The following is a 14,205-nucleotide window of genomic DNA, read 5'->3' on the forward strand; positions in this document are numbered from 1 at the left end:
GTTTAAAGAAGATAGCAGTTGCTTAAATCCATGGAGCACTTTACAATGTTAGCAGGTAATAAGCCAGAAGTACATGCACAACTTGTACAGCCCAGACAAAAGCTATTTTAGCACCTCTGTATACGCAGAGCCTCATCCCTCACAGGTCACGTTTAACAAAGATGCAGTACAGACATTAGTCCCTGCAAGGCATATGACTTAAAAGATATCCAGTAACTACAGTCCTCATCCAGAGACAGCAGAAAGATTCCACATCTGAGGACAGGACACATTTAAAAGTGGTTAGCTTCAGACCTTAAGTTAGTTTCACATATTCCTCAGTTCTCGTCACACCCCACATTACAAATTAGAGACGCCTCCATAGGAACAACACTTGTAAAGTCCCAAGCAATGAAAACATCCTTTTTCAGAAACAGTAACATCCCACCTCTTTTTCCTTCCCTATTTGAGGGTATCCCACACATGCATCCTGACACATTGTACCCTATGTGATATATCACACCAGTGTGAAACAAATCTGGAAGGGTGTGTGTGTGTGTGTCATGGAATACCCTGAACACCTTCTCTTTCCCCTCTCCCACACCCATATCCTAAATAGCTTTCAATGTGATCAGCTCTGGTCCAGCTGCCTAGAAAGCCTCATGAGTAGTATCTGGGAGGGATGACACCCGCAGCACATCCTCTGTCACTAACAGTAAACATGGAGATCAGATGGCACAGATGATGAGACACGACCTGCTCCCTGCTGCAGTCCCCCTGTCTCCTCACCTTGCCCTTACCACCAGGGGCTCCCAACCCCACCTGCCATCAGCAGCTTGAGGCTCGGCAGCACAACCAAAGCTCCAGTGAGAGCCGGGAATTCTCAGCCCTCTTTGTCAAGCCGGGTCACAAACACCAGAGAGAATCAGACCCATTAAGATCAGAGACCTTCAAGATCATCTGGTCCAACCATCGCCCTACCACCAACGTCACCCAATTAACTTTGGACAAGAGGGCTTTGCCCTCACAGCAGCCCTCGCCTCCCTTGCACACAGGTCTTGCTTCCCAGCCCGCCTCAGGGGCGCAGCCGCCATTACACGACGCCTCCTCCCTCACGCGGCCGCCATTACACGACATGGCCGTGCTTCTCTTGGCTTCCCCACCACCATTTTCTCCTCATGTTCGCAGCTTCCCTTGCCCTGGTATTTCAGCAGTTATCTGGTTTTATTTCTAACACAGACATTAAGACTACTGAACAACAAATACCATGATTAATATACACAAATGGTTATGTGGGAAATTCACAGGAATCTGTGCTGTTGTGCTGATTTGTTTTTCTAGCTGCCAGCTTGTCATAACTGAAGCTGTAACTGCCATAATTTTTTTTCCCCCTACCAAAATGCTACCCATCATGTTTAAGTACTATAGAGTTAAAGCTTAAAGTCATCATGATTTAAATTTTTAACCCAATCCCATGGTCTTCCTTAAACTTGTTCAACTGTTCCACTAGCTCAAGGTTTTCTATTAATAGAAGAACATACTTTCCACATTATGCTGACAAGAAAAAAATAATTCCTTTTAATATTTAGTCATGGAAAATGACACTGTTTAGCTTTATACACTTAGAAGCGCTATGTACTTCAACACTTCCTTCTTCATTTTTGTTTCCTCTACAGATTGATGAGCACAACATGCTTCCTTTGGGCTATCTGTTCTTCTGGCTGTCACACATCTCCCCACAGCACAGGGTAGCAGCGAGAAATAAGGTTTCTAATGGATGGTAGGAGTGGGGCAGCAATCACAAGTACCACTGAAATCTTTCTGCAATACCTTTCCCAGACATTTCACCATCTCCTTTTGAGGCACCACCCTAGAGGTGGGCAGGTGTTGAGTGAGAAGGCTGAGAGTACTATTAATGTGTTTTTACTGCTTCTCGGAGCTGTTTGCCTAAGGAATTAAACATCTCCAAAATAATACAAACCTCTCTCCATTATTCCTCGCTATACTGCAGCCTTTGATAAGAAGTATTTTCTGTCTTCTAGCATTTAACAACCCCACATTGAACATCACTGCAGTAATGAAATCTTTCTATGTCAAGCCCCTCGTGAGACTTTCATTTCATCCTTTCATTTATTTTCCTTCCCCTTCTCACCTAATAGTTTGAGAAGTTTACTGCCTAAAGCTCTTAGAAAGGATTGAAAGAACCACATTCGTGATGCTCACTCTGAATCCCTATTTACTAAACATGTATATTGTTCATTTTCTGTTTCTTTGTTTAAAGACCTGGCCAGTAACATGACTGTCACTAACTTGAATCAAGATAGTATTTCCACAGTAGGAAACAAAACCAAGCTGGAACCCAAATCTAGTTCTGACATTCATCTTACTAACTATGAAGAATACTCCCAGTTCTGGCCAAAGAAAAATAGCAAGGTCAAGATAAAGAAGTCTGTGACTGAGCAAACAAAAATTTGAGAAAACAGACTTGGAGAAGTATATTTACGACTACATCTCACAGTTCAGCCACATTCTCATGTGTGGTCCTGGAGCTCTCAAACTTCATTCTGAACAGAAAGCATTTTATGAAAGTGATTCAAAAAGCATCCTATCCCATGACCCACCAGCCATCTAAATGTGCATTGAGTTGGGAAGAAGAGAAGACTTGAAGGATTTATGTAGACTAGCTGAAACATGGAAATACAGTAACTATAAACAAGGTGACAAACATGGTTCTGGAAAAAGTTATCCCTCAGAAGAGGCACTGCAGCAGCCAGAGCTCCAGCTGACAAAAACTGTATGTCATCTCCAGACTCACCAAGACAAGTGATGTTGTGCATGTGAGCCAAGTAACCACAGCGGATAGTAAATAAGTGGTGGATCTCAGCTGTGTAACAAGAGAAAGAACTCAGTGTTCAACTGGAAATTATTGAATCACTTCTTCTAAAAGAAGAGAAAGTACTTCAGCAAGATTAGGACACAGTAAAAAAAAAAAAAAAAACAAACAATTATTCTGGTCTCCCAGCTGGTGTCTTCTCATGAGGAAGGACATCTGACCACATACTAGCATTTCTGTTGTGCTCCTGCACATCTTCCTCAAAAATCTCAATTATGGCAAAATATTTCCATGCATCAGCAAGGGCAGTCCACATGCTGCCTTGCAACTGGCCTTATTATTTTGACTTGCTCTAAAGTTATGTTACTGTCTGGAGAAGAACCTGAAAGCTAGACCTTGTAATGGTTTCCATTTCAGGATCTGTTGTCAACATAGCACTACAGCAACCCAGCCCACTTGCTAAGGTACCTACCTACACCTAACATGGAGGCTTGATGCTACACACCCTTGTGCTGGCCTAAAAAAGATCAGCTGTTCCACAGCCGTTTTGTAGCTACATACAGCCACTGCACATATCTCTGCTCTTACTTAATCTCCTCAGGCAGGATATCTTGCTACAGGTAGGCCAGTGCATCCAAATAGCAGTGAAGCCAAAGCTACGTCAGGCACACACACCTGTTCTGGAGAGGTAGCAAACGGTATGAAGGAAGTCTCACACAGACTTGATCTAAAAGGTGAATTGGGATGACTTCACCTGACAGTCACCATTTCAAGAAGTTGATAGCTTGTCAAATTTGGCTTTTGTGTTCCAGTTGTGTAGCTATAACACAACCTGGCAAGGACAACAACAAATGCGTTAACACCAACTGCCTTTCCAGGACAGGCATTAAAAATAAGAAGCACCTCCACAGTAGCAGTTACAGTACCACAATGTCTAGAGGCAGAAGCTCTCTAGACTAGCAGAAACAAATCGGGAAGAAAACAAGACCCATGCACATTGGACTGCAATGCTAGCATTTCAGAGTTGTACCAAGATGTTAACAACTGCTGGGCAGCCTAAAATGACAGCCTAAAGCATTCTGCACTAATCCCTGCTCATGCTCTCTTAAAACTGTTTCATCAAGACAAGATACAAACATGGACTGGTTCAGGACTTGTCATACAAGCTGCCACCCACAAGACCATCTTTTATTTAGCTGGAAGCAGAAGTCAGGCTGGGATAATAGCAAGTTCCACCCTGCGTTATGCTGCTCCACTCCTTCCAAAGCAGTAGTAATAGAGTTAGTTCCTGCAAGAAGTCTAGGTTATGTAAATTGAACTCACTGCAGGTCAGTGTTAATTTCATTCAACTGCATGAAGTGCAGTTATCTCTGTCCTAAGCCTGTACAAAGATAGTTGAACACAAACTACTCATGTGTAGGGTGATTGGGTGATTTTTTTTTTTTTAAATAGAATTAGATCATCTGAAAGGCACAGACCCAATCTATTTTTCCCCTTCCTAATACTTTGACTTTTAATAAGTCAAAGAATCTGTTTTTATATACATAAAAATAACCAGAAGATCTTTTAATAGCATGCACATATGAAAAAAAGTTTAAAGAAGTCATCTAAAAAAAAAGTCTTCATACCACAAGGAGTGCAAAAATGCTGCACAGGCACAAGATACAAATTGAGTTAGAGTTCAGTAGCTTAGGTCCTCTAGAAAGCAGGCTCTATGCTCTACAGCAGCTAGATAATCCATTCTTAAAGCTTCCCAGGTGACCTCCCATCTTTCAGTGTCCCATTCAAGAGGGAAAAATACACAAGAAACAGCAATGTCAGTATTCCAGCAAATACTGGCAAGCAAGTCAGGCCTGAAAATCATCTCCATCCCCTGAGCGAGACTGATTTCCTTTTATTTGGAATAATGCACATTGTGAGCTGCCTTAATTATTAGAGTAGACTCAGCTGTGCTGGTCATACACAGAAAAGAAGCATCCCATTTTTTGATGAAAGACATCTTCCAAAGCCAGGAGTCCTTCCTACATTCCTAGTACAGTTATGCTAAAACATAACTCAAAAGAGTAGTAGCATCTTCAACACTGAAACAGTCCCATTCCAGCAGAGTAATTAGCTGTCTAAAAAGGGACTGTTCAGAGAAAGCTTTAGGAAGCTGAAAGCTCTCATGTCTGTCAGTAAGACTTGTGAAACGGAGCTGGGCAGAACATAGGCCTGTTCCCCTTTGCTTCTATAGGGTAAAAGCATAAACACCAAGATCACACAGGCTGCTCTCTTACTCTGCAAGAAGTCGAGGCAGTCATCCCAAGGGCCTGGGTCACAACTCACAGTAAGGTTTCTTGAGCACATTCAGACACCAGAGCATTGAATGCCCTACACACACACACACAGATATTCCCCAGCAAGAACTCCAGTTCCTACTAAGACTAAACATTTGAGCTGAAACGTGGACTTCTGTGACAACTTGGTCTAGGAACCAGGTTACTAGTCTGTTTAACTACAGGGCATCAGCACACGTTCAGGAGGCAGCACAGCACAAGACAAGGCATTCACACACTTACATACTTTCCCTAAGGCATGAATCCATCCTGAACTGCTTGGTAAGAGGCTAGTTGTTTCACATACACTAATGTGAAAACAGTGCGTGTTAAAGCCCTAGTCATAACAGCAACAGGACAAACACAAGCCATTTAACAACACATTTTTTTACGCACTACGACTGGCTTTCATCTGCTGCATCACACTACTGCAAATATCCAATAAAAATGCTGTCCTCTAGTTTACAGGCCTTTTGATGAAAGGAGAAATGATTATAATGTGATTTTAACTGAAAACACTGTAGATTATCACTATAAATGCACATGTAAACAGATTTTTTTCATGTTTCACTTTTAGCAACAAGTAACGAAAGCATAAGCTACATAATATCAGCACAACTCCTGCTGAGTAATGCAACCTATTAAAACTGGATTAGGTATTTTTTATAAGTGTTATGGAAGATTAATTGAGGTAGCACTTACTTCAGCCCCAATTACAACATTCCTCCTGCATCTGCCCTAGTAGTTGCAATAGTTATCTACGACTCAATGTACAATTACTTCCATAATTAACAGCTCTTTCCTGTGCATTACACACATCAATCACGTTTTGAACAAACTGTGTTGCCTTAAACACATGTTCTAAAAAGGCTTGCAGTGCTAAAGGATTTGTGCTTGATTTCACTGGTGTAGGGGGAGAACAGGAATAAATACACGTACTTCAAGTCATAAATAAGGAAAAAACGCAAGGCTCAGGAGTTTGTCCTTAATGCACCAAGATGGAACAGGGCGCTCATGCTTTCCTACAGCACCTCTCCCCACTACATTCCTCCACTCCCCCTCCAGAATCTCCTGCTGATGTCTCAGTTTAACTAACGCCACTCAGATGGAAGAGAGTTAAAGTGGTCAGTCTGAAACCAAAGATGTCAAAGACTTTACTTTAAGCTTTCTCTAAGTCCAAGTTAAAGAAATAAAAATCAGAAACCACTTGTGGAAGCATTCATACTGCAGAGTAAAACTAAGCCAGACAGCTACTTATCTTGTTGAGACTGTCCAATGACTAGTGTGATGTACACTGGAAAGCATAAGCTGCCTGTAGTCAGTAGAATAATTACTCTTTTTAAAAAAGAAGCCCTATATATAAGTGAAAAATATTTTTAGAGCAAGAACTGTAATTATTTATCTTTATCAATAGAGCTTCTTTAGTCTAGCTACTTTAGCTTTGGCATTTGACAAGCATCATGCCTTGCCCTGTGACTATCAGCTGAGGTGTAATTTTATTCATCTTCAACTTTCAGAAGTCACTATAAGTTACTTTAACTTTTACCATACATGAATACATTACTCCATCTTACTTTACACTGACCAGTACTACATTGAGGAAGCAGCTTGGTCATAGTTATGTCTTCTCGTGCATATAAGAACAGCTTATTCGATTTTTAGGAACTGCATAGGTGAAACTAACCAGCATGGTTACCACAAAAAAGCTACCCTCAGTTAGAAGGGCTTTCTGTGCAGCTATGCAGGTTGTGTAGTATTCAGTTTCAGTTGTTTGGTAAACACCACTGAAAACAATGAATTTTAGAAGGGTCTGCAAATTCAGGATCCGGTCACTGCAGGGTACAGCAGCATACATCTATAACACTCAGCTCTTCAGCAAACTGTCTTCATACTGACATCTAAGTCTGCTATGGCACCTTAGGAGGAGCAGCATCTTTAATACCCCTTGCTTCATACCCAAAGGGGACGGCACGGCCCTTCCTCTCAAGGAAGAAGTTCTTCATGGATGTTCACATATTTCTGGGAAAAACAAGACACTGAGAAGTTCCCCCTCCATTTTAGTACCTGATTGCTTTTACTAGTAAATATAGGATTCTGACTGCTTCAGTCACTGTTCTTTCTCACAGGACGGGAAGACACACAGCTCTACTTTGGAGGACCAGCTTTAGCATGCTGGCATGTTTCCTACATCACGCAGAGTTGTTTTTTCAAACACTTTCCAAATCACTTATAGTTGTGTGCACAGTACACATCAGGACTGTAACACCACCATTCTGTGAAGACAGAGCAGACCGAGCATCTGCACTTCTGCAGTAACTGCCACTGAAGAAGCATCTTAAGCCAGCCTTGTTACTTATCAAGTAAGGCCAAATTTTGTGCTCATAATGAGCCTCTACAAGGCCAAGGTGGTACTCCAGAAGACATAAATTAATTCTTGTCAAGTGATGCACTCAAAACAATGTACAGAATCAGACTGAAATCAAATGAAGACAAGGTTGTGTCCAAGAAAGGCACTGCAAAAGAAGGGTAAGTTACAACACTCTTACACAGTATCCTCACAGATTAGTGCAGTATTATGAAAACAGGAAATAAACTTGGATAGGGATTTTGTCAGGCTCCTAATACACAGCAACTAAAAGAACACATTAACTTTTTAAGCTAAGTGCAAGTACCAGCGTAAGATACTGAGAGCTTCTATATACACCTGAAGCAGATAAGTTACCAAAAATACTAAGTACAAACTAATCCAGAATAGATCTATGGCAGTGAATTTCTCTCAACGTTGAGCAACAAAAGCTGTCTTCAAATTTTCAGTTTAAGGGCTTATTTTTGTGCATTATAATTTCAATATAAATTCAAACCAGAATAACTGGCAGAGGATCAGATGACAGAATCCTACAATACTACATCAAGTATGTTTTCAACACTGCTAAGACAGTAACACAGCATTCCAGCTTTTAAAGCGTCCTTTAGAGGCAGCAGCAGTGATGGGAACAGTTTGCCTCAATACAGTCTGTGTTCAGTCTCAAACTGAAACATGGGCAGTGGTATTTGGCACTTTTATAAAGCATCTACAAACAGCAAGTGCTGTTTCCCATTTACAAGGTTGATGTGGGGGAAGGACGAGAATCAGATGAGCTGTAATTGCTGTAGAAATGTATTAGAACTATCGACCAGATATACAATGTATCATGCCCTCTGTAATTAAACAATTAACAGCTATGAGGTATGACCTTCACTACTGCTGTTTCTCTTCACCAAAGTTTGTTACCTTAAACAAGGAGAATCAGTACAACTGCTGCACTAGGCAACTGCTCAGCACTCGAGTAAGCATAAGCAGGAACTGGGGTGTGTGCATAAGCAAACATTTTGTCACCGTTAGGTACGGTTCAAGTCGCGTTCTGTGAGAAGTGAGTCACTCACCACACAGCAGCTTAAGGTCTTAAGAGACTTAGTGTAGTCACACTGTGCTGCAGGTAGTTGTAAAAGTAACTCAAACTAATGTTTGAACTCAGAAACAGTAAAAAGCAGATGACTTCTACAGACAGGTGTTTTACCAAAGATATATTGGGGAGGTAATGTGGCAAGAGACTTCTAACAGCACTTCAATAAGAAGATATTACCTTTTGCTGTGGCTTTAAGGTAGAGCTTACAGGATCTGTGTTGCAGGCAATCTCTGCCAGAGGCTTGTTCTTGGAGGCTGGAGGGAATCCCATACTGATAGTCACAAAAGCCATTTAATTTCATAGGTAGCCAAGACTTGAAAAAAAAGCAACCAACCAAATTTAAATTCTACTTAGAGGTAAGAGTGCCACAGATCTGTGACTGAACTCAGAAGAGTTTGAGTCACAAATGCAAACCACACCAAGTTTTGCAAGGTTTGCAAGTCCTGATGGCAGTGTTGCAGAGAGAAGACCGAGTAAGTGCGCCCAAAGCACACCTAATGCATTCTAGTATTTAAAGCTTCAATTTTGGAACATTTGTTCGTGACTGTAGCAAGACTGACCTGGGCCTAAGGTATCAGCAGAGACACTAAGCAAAAAGATCTCCTCTCCCAAAACACTGAAAGTTGCATTGCTTTATCTGGGAAAAAATGCTTTACACAGAAGGAACAGGTAAGCCAGCCTCTGCAATTTCATTTTCACCAAGAACATTACTAATCGCCAGGGGAGTTTCTGGAAAGTAGTGATTACAAACTGCTGTAGGCAGCTTGTAAATTCTCAGATGGCGGATTAGAATGAATGATTTAAGAGATTTGTTAGTTTCCTGCTTTTGTTTTGCTCACTTTTCTTTGATTTCTTTCACGATCTCCGCCTCTTTTGCCATTAACGTTACTGTAACTGAAGGCGTACACTTGTACTCCCAACTCTCCATTCAGCCATAACATGCTTGGGTTGTATCTAGGAAACTGAATTCAACCCTACACATTTTATTTCAGTATTGCAGATTTACTATTGCTAAATTAAAAATAATTCTGAATGAATTTATTTTAAGTTGACCCATTCTTAAGCAAGCATCCATAAATGCTCTGCGCCAGTTCAGTTTAAATCATTTAAGCTGATGCAACTTTCCAAAACATTCAGTGCTGTACCCAAGAGGCTTGGCACCTTTTCTCAAGGCCACACCAGGCCACTTTGTATCAGTAACCATAGACACAAAAACACTGCAAAGCCTTGCTTGAAGCTTACTGCATCGCCCAGAATTACGGTAAGATTGAGCCTAGGAAAGTCTCAATATAGAAAGAAAACAATACTACAGGAGAGAGCAGCCAGAAATCAGAAGTCAGCAATATTAAGGCATTGTTTTGTGTGCCAATGAAACTCAGCCTCTGGAAGTTTCACAGTTCCACTGATAGCAGCAAGTGAGTTTCTGTTTACAAAGTCTATAAAGAATTAGTGGGATGTCCTTGAAGCAGACACTGCTGTGGCAAGTTAACCTACATAAACTGAGGGAAAGCAAGAGATCTGCAGTTTTGTTCGGATGCCTTCAAATGAACAGGATGTTCTTGGGAGTTACACATCTGGGGAACGGACAATTACGCTGCTCAATATTACTTTTTTTTTTTTTAAACTATAATGCTGTCTTGCCTAAGCTTCATTATTGCAAGCAGGTTCTCCTCCAAGTAGTCATCCTGAAGAATTTCCTCCTTGGAGGATTTACATCCAAACAGTGTTTTATTAAGAACCTTTCTATTTGCAACGATTAACTCAACAGCTTCAAAACCTCCAACGAACTACTTAACTCCCTCATCCATAGAGCAGACTAAACTTCAATTTTTTCACACCATCAGGCTGCAAACAAGAGGACCCACAACTGACACCGCATATTTTGAAAGGGACTTAGCACAAGGTAAGGCAGGAAGATTAACCCAGCTACAAGCACAGCCTCAAGGCACAGCAATCTCCTTGTTTCAGGCATGTCAATACATTTCCTAGAGGGCAGCAGGTTTTCCTGAGGCTGATTTGGTTTTATAAAGAGGTTTAGTCCTGCTGGAATTCAATAAATATATGACAGACTTCCAAGCTCAACTATATCAGCTGGAAGTACTTGTCTCCTTGTATTACGCATCCCCACACAGCAGCTATCTCGGGGAAGTAGTGATAACATCAGCAAGTGTCCTGGTACAGGAGAGGCTTGCAGAGCCTTACTAAAACAGCAGGGTCCAGCCTGCAGTTCGGAGATGGCATTGGAACAGGTGCAGCTGAGATGGACAGAGGGATCTGTGTTACACAAACCCTTCCCTTCAGCAGCTCATAAGGTCCTCAGCATCTGCTGGGACCGCGGTGCCTGCGTGCCCAACACACGGAGTGTCCCGCAGCATCCTCTGGGACAGTGGTGCCCATGGTACAAACAATTCTCCCAGCAGACAGAGAGCTCTGAGGACAGTGGACCTAGTGTTGCACTGGTCTTCCCAGCATCTGCCCAGACCACTGCAGTACCATACCCATACTAAATAAAACTGTCACAGCATCCGTATTGTCCACTCCCTGCAAACAGTATCAAATAATACTGTAGGCTGACAGCCTATCAAAATTAGAAAGCAAATCCAAATTAAAGAAGTATGCAACATTATTACAAATATCTGCATCTTCAAACTGAGTTTCTATAGTAGGAAAGAAAGTCACGAAGAAAGAGTCATGAAGAGCTATTTCTTTAAAAGCCTTCTTGCATTCCCTGGTCCTTAGCAAGGGAGGAACTACTCCTTTTTTAAAGCCCATTACTTGTTTTAATAACTTTTTTCTTTACTAATCCTTAAAAACAAAAATCAATACAATATTTTTCAGTCTTTGTACTTCAATTAGGTATACAAGCACACAGGATTCAAAGAATTAGCTGCTTTTTAGAATTTAAAATACTTTACAGGAAATCTTATTCTGCTCTTCTAGAGACATGGAGGTGAATTTGTTTTTTTTAATTATTATTATTTATACGGAAATATGAAGTCTTTCATAATACTGCATACATGACATAGTATTTCTGGTGTCTACCTAGAACAGACAGTTTTAATTCAGAGGGAAACTAGTTAGTTCATGAAAACAGGATTGTTAGACCCTGACAATGACTTTTGTATTTCACAGTTCTACAGTCACAAAATGCTTTCACGATCCAGAAAACAGATGCTCAAAGTGCAAGCCATGGCTCATGATTTAAAATATAGGGGTACATAAAGTTACTCTGGATTCAGATTGCCAGCCTCAGAGTTGAGGAAACTCTTTTCCCACTTCAAGTTCTCATTTCTCCATTGTGGGTATGTTCACCACAAGGACAGTACAGAAATCAATCTCATTAGGGACCACTGTCCACATCCCATTGTCATCACCTTACAATTTTACTCAAAGCTCCCCCCCCTTTGATTTTTGCACACATTATACATTGTACCCTTGAACAATGCTTTCCAGAAGGACAGAGACAGTTGTGTTTCTCTCTGTGATCACATTTTGATAACATCTTTTTAATTGAAAAATCAAAGTAAATCCTATCTTGAAGGAAAAAAAAAGGAAGCGATTGCACTGACCTCTAGTAAATCGAATCCCGGATCATTTAAGTCAAAATAAAAAAAGTTACTGGCTTCATTCAAGAGTAACTAAGGCTATATGGCATCAAAAAACACGCACCAACAAATAATAAACAAAAGCAACTTCATTAAAAACAAACACCAAACAACTTGGGTTTTAGACAAACCGATGAATAAATGCAGCAGAGTAAAGCTTGCCAGAACTGCTGGGAGCCCCTGGACTCAGGAAAGAGTGTAACCCAAACAGGTGTACGTGTGACAGTGCCACCCTGGAGCCATTCTCCTGGGTAACGAGCAGCTACCTGCTTCTAAGTGGTTAGGTAGCTTCAGGACAGATATTTATTTAACTTGCTGAGGTCTTGTAAATACAAATAAATAAAAGGATTGGAAAGATTAAGCAGAACAACTGCTCACCTATATTGCATTTTAGGATTTAAGTCTTGCCTGAAGACCCATTTTCACACGGATCTTGAGCTAGGTTGAAGGCAGAAGATGTGCGGGGTAGTGGAAAACTACCTGGTCCCTCAGCAAGAAGTTGAGCTGCACTTCAGAGTTGAAGGCTGGCTTCGAGGAGCGGACCCACGGCAGCACACCTTCACCCCACGACGACCCTCAGCACATCTCCTAACCCCCGGGAGCCTCAGGAGCGCTCTGGCAGCCTCCTGCCCCATCCGGGGAGCAGCATTTAGGCAGGTGCCCCCCGCCCACACCCCCACACACCCCCCTACCTGCCAGCCAGCCCCAGGCAGCCGCTGCTCTCCTTCACGACGCGGCCTCCTCAGCAGGAAAACGTCGCGGGCTGCCCGCCCACAGCCCCCCAGCGGGCGGGCGGCGTCGCCACCTGCACCCTCCCCGCTCCCTTCCTCCTCCTCCTCCTCCTTCTCCTCCGGAGCTTTCCCCGCAGCCTCCCGGAGCGGCCCCGCACTCGGCAGCGGCGCCGCCTCAGCGCCGGCCCTCCCCGGCCGCAGGGCGGCTCCGCGGCGGGGGCGGCGCTGGCTGCGGGCCGCCGCCGGCCTCACGCTCCCCGGCCGCCCCCGCCATCGCCGCGCCGTGACTCACTCACCCCTGTGGCGAGCCGAGGCGAGGCGGGGCCGGGCCGGGCCGGGAGAACCGGCGGGGCCGCCCGCAGCCGCTTAACGGCCGCCCGCAGCCGTTTAACGGCCGCCCCCGGCCGGTAACGGCAGCCCCCCGGGGCCGCCTCTGCGCGCGCGCGCGGCGGCAACGGCCAGCGGGGTCCGTCCCCGTCACCCCCCCCCGCCATGGTGTCCTCAGCTCCCCTCAGCGCCGTGAGGCGGCTGGCGGTGCCCGCTCGGTTCCCCCCCCCCACACACGCGCAGGAACGCGTCTTTTCTCCAAAATAAATATTAAAAGTTACTAACATAAAGATTTATTTCCGTCAAGAAATAAATAGAGAGCCCGTAACCGGTCACGGGGATGCGCGCACACACGCTTCACGCCACACAGAGGGCTCTGTGGAAGCGGGTTTGGGTTGCAGGTGTTATGCAAAGGGTAATAATGAGGGGCGGATGGAGGAAGGGTTGATGAGGAGGAGATGCAGCCGTGAGGGAAAGTCGCTTCTACAGGCACACGGCAAGCTGTAGGCAGAGTGCCCCCCAAACCCCTTTAAGTTCAAAAAAAAAAAAAAAAAAAAAAAGGTAAAAACGGAATTATGGCCATTCTGCTAATTACTCCAGACACAACAGCCACATGAAACACCCTCCTTCCTCTCTTATTTCTCTAAACACTATGGCATCACATCTGAGGGCCCACCTGCTCCACATCCATGGCTCAGGCACAGGGCGCCCGGTGGCCTCCAGAGGCTCGCTCACGCGGAGCGGCTTGCAGGAGAGGGTCTGCCCAATATCACTCATGTGTGCAGGAGTCTTGCTCCCAAAAAGGTTGTCACAACGTGAGTGGCACGTTCAGGAAGTCACAAAACTCAGCGAGGAGTCAGCAGCACACCTCTCAGCTACATTGCTTGGCCATAACAGAGTAACCTTCACAGAGCTCTCTTTGGACAGGAATAAGGAGGAAGAGAACTTCATATGGAACAGTTTCATGAG

General features: G+C 43.5%; 1 protein-coding gene across 2 annotated transcripts in view; it reads right to left on the reverse strand.

Annotated features, from left to right (window-relative positions):
- The window catches only part of SGMS2 (sphingomyelin synthase 2), a 28,845-nt gene extending 15,798 nt beyond the window's left edge, over positions 1-13,047 (reverse strand). The window contains exon 1 of one of the 2 annotated variants that reach the window (XM_032186671.1): positions 12,871-13,047. The gene's annotated coding sequence lies outside the window, so the exon portion shown is untranslated. Of the gene's footprint in view, positions 1-12,658; positions 12,677-12,870 lie in introns of those variants that run through there. The other variant, XM_032186673.1, reaches the window with a different exon arrangement.
- Between the last annotated feature and the right edge of the window lie 1,158 nt (positions 13,048-14,205).

This window comes from Aythya fuligula, chromosome 4 (assembly GCF_009819795.1).
Source record: "Aythya fuligula isolate bAytFul2 chromosome 4, bAytFul2.pri, whole genome shotgun sequence".
Taxonomy (NCBI): Eukaryota; Metazoa; Chordata; class Aves; order Anseriformes; family Anatidae; genus Aythya; species Aythya fuligula.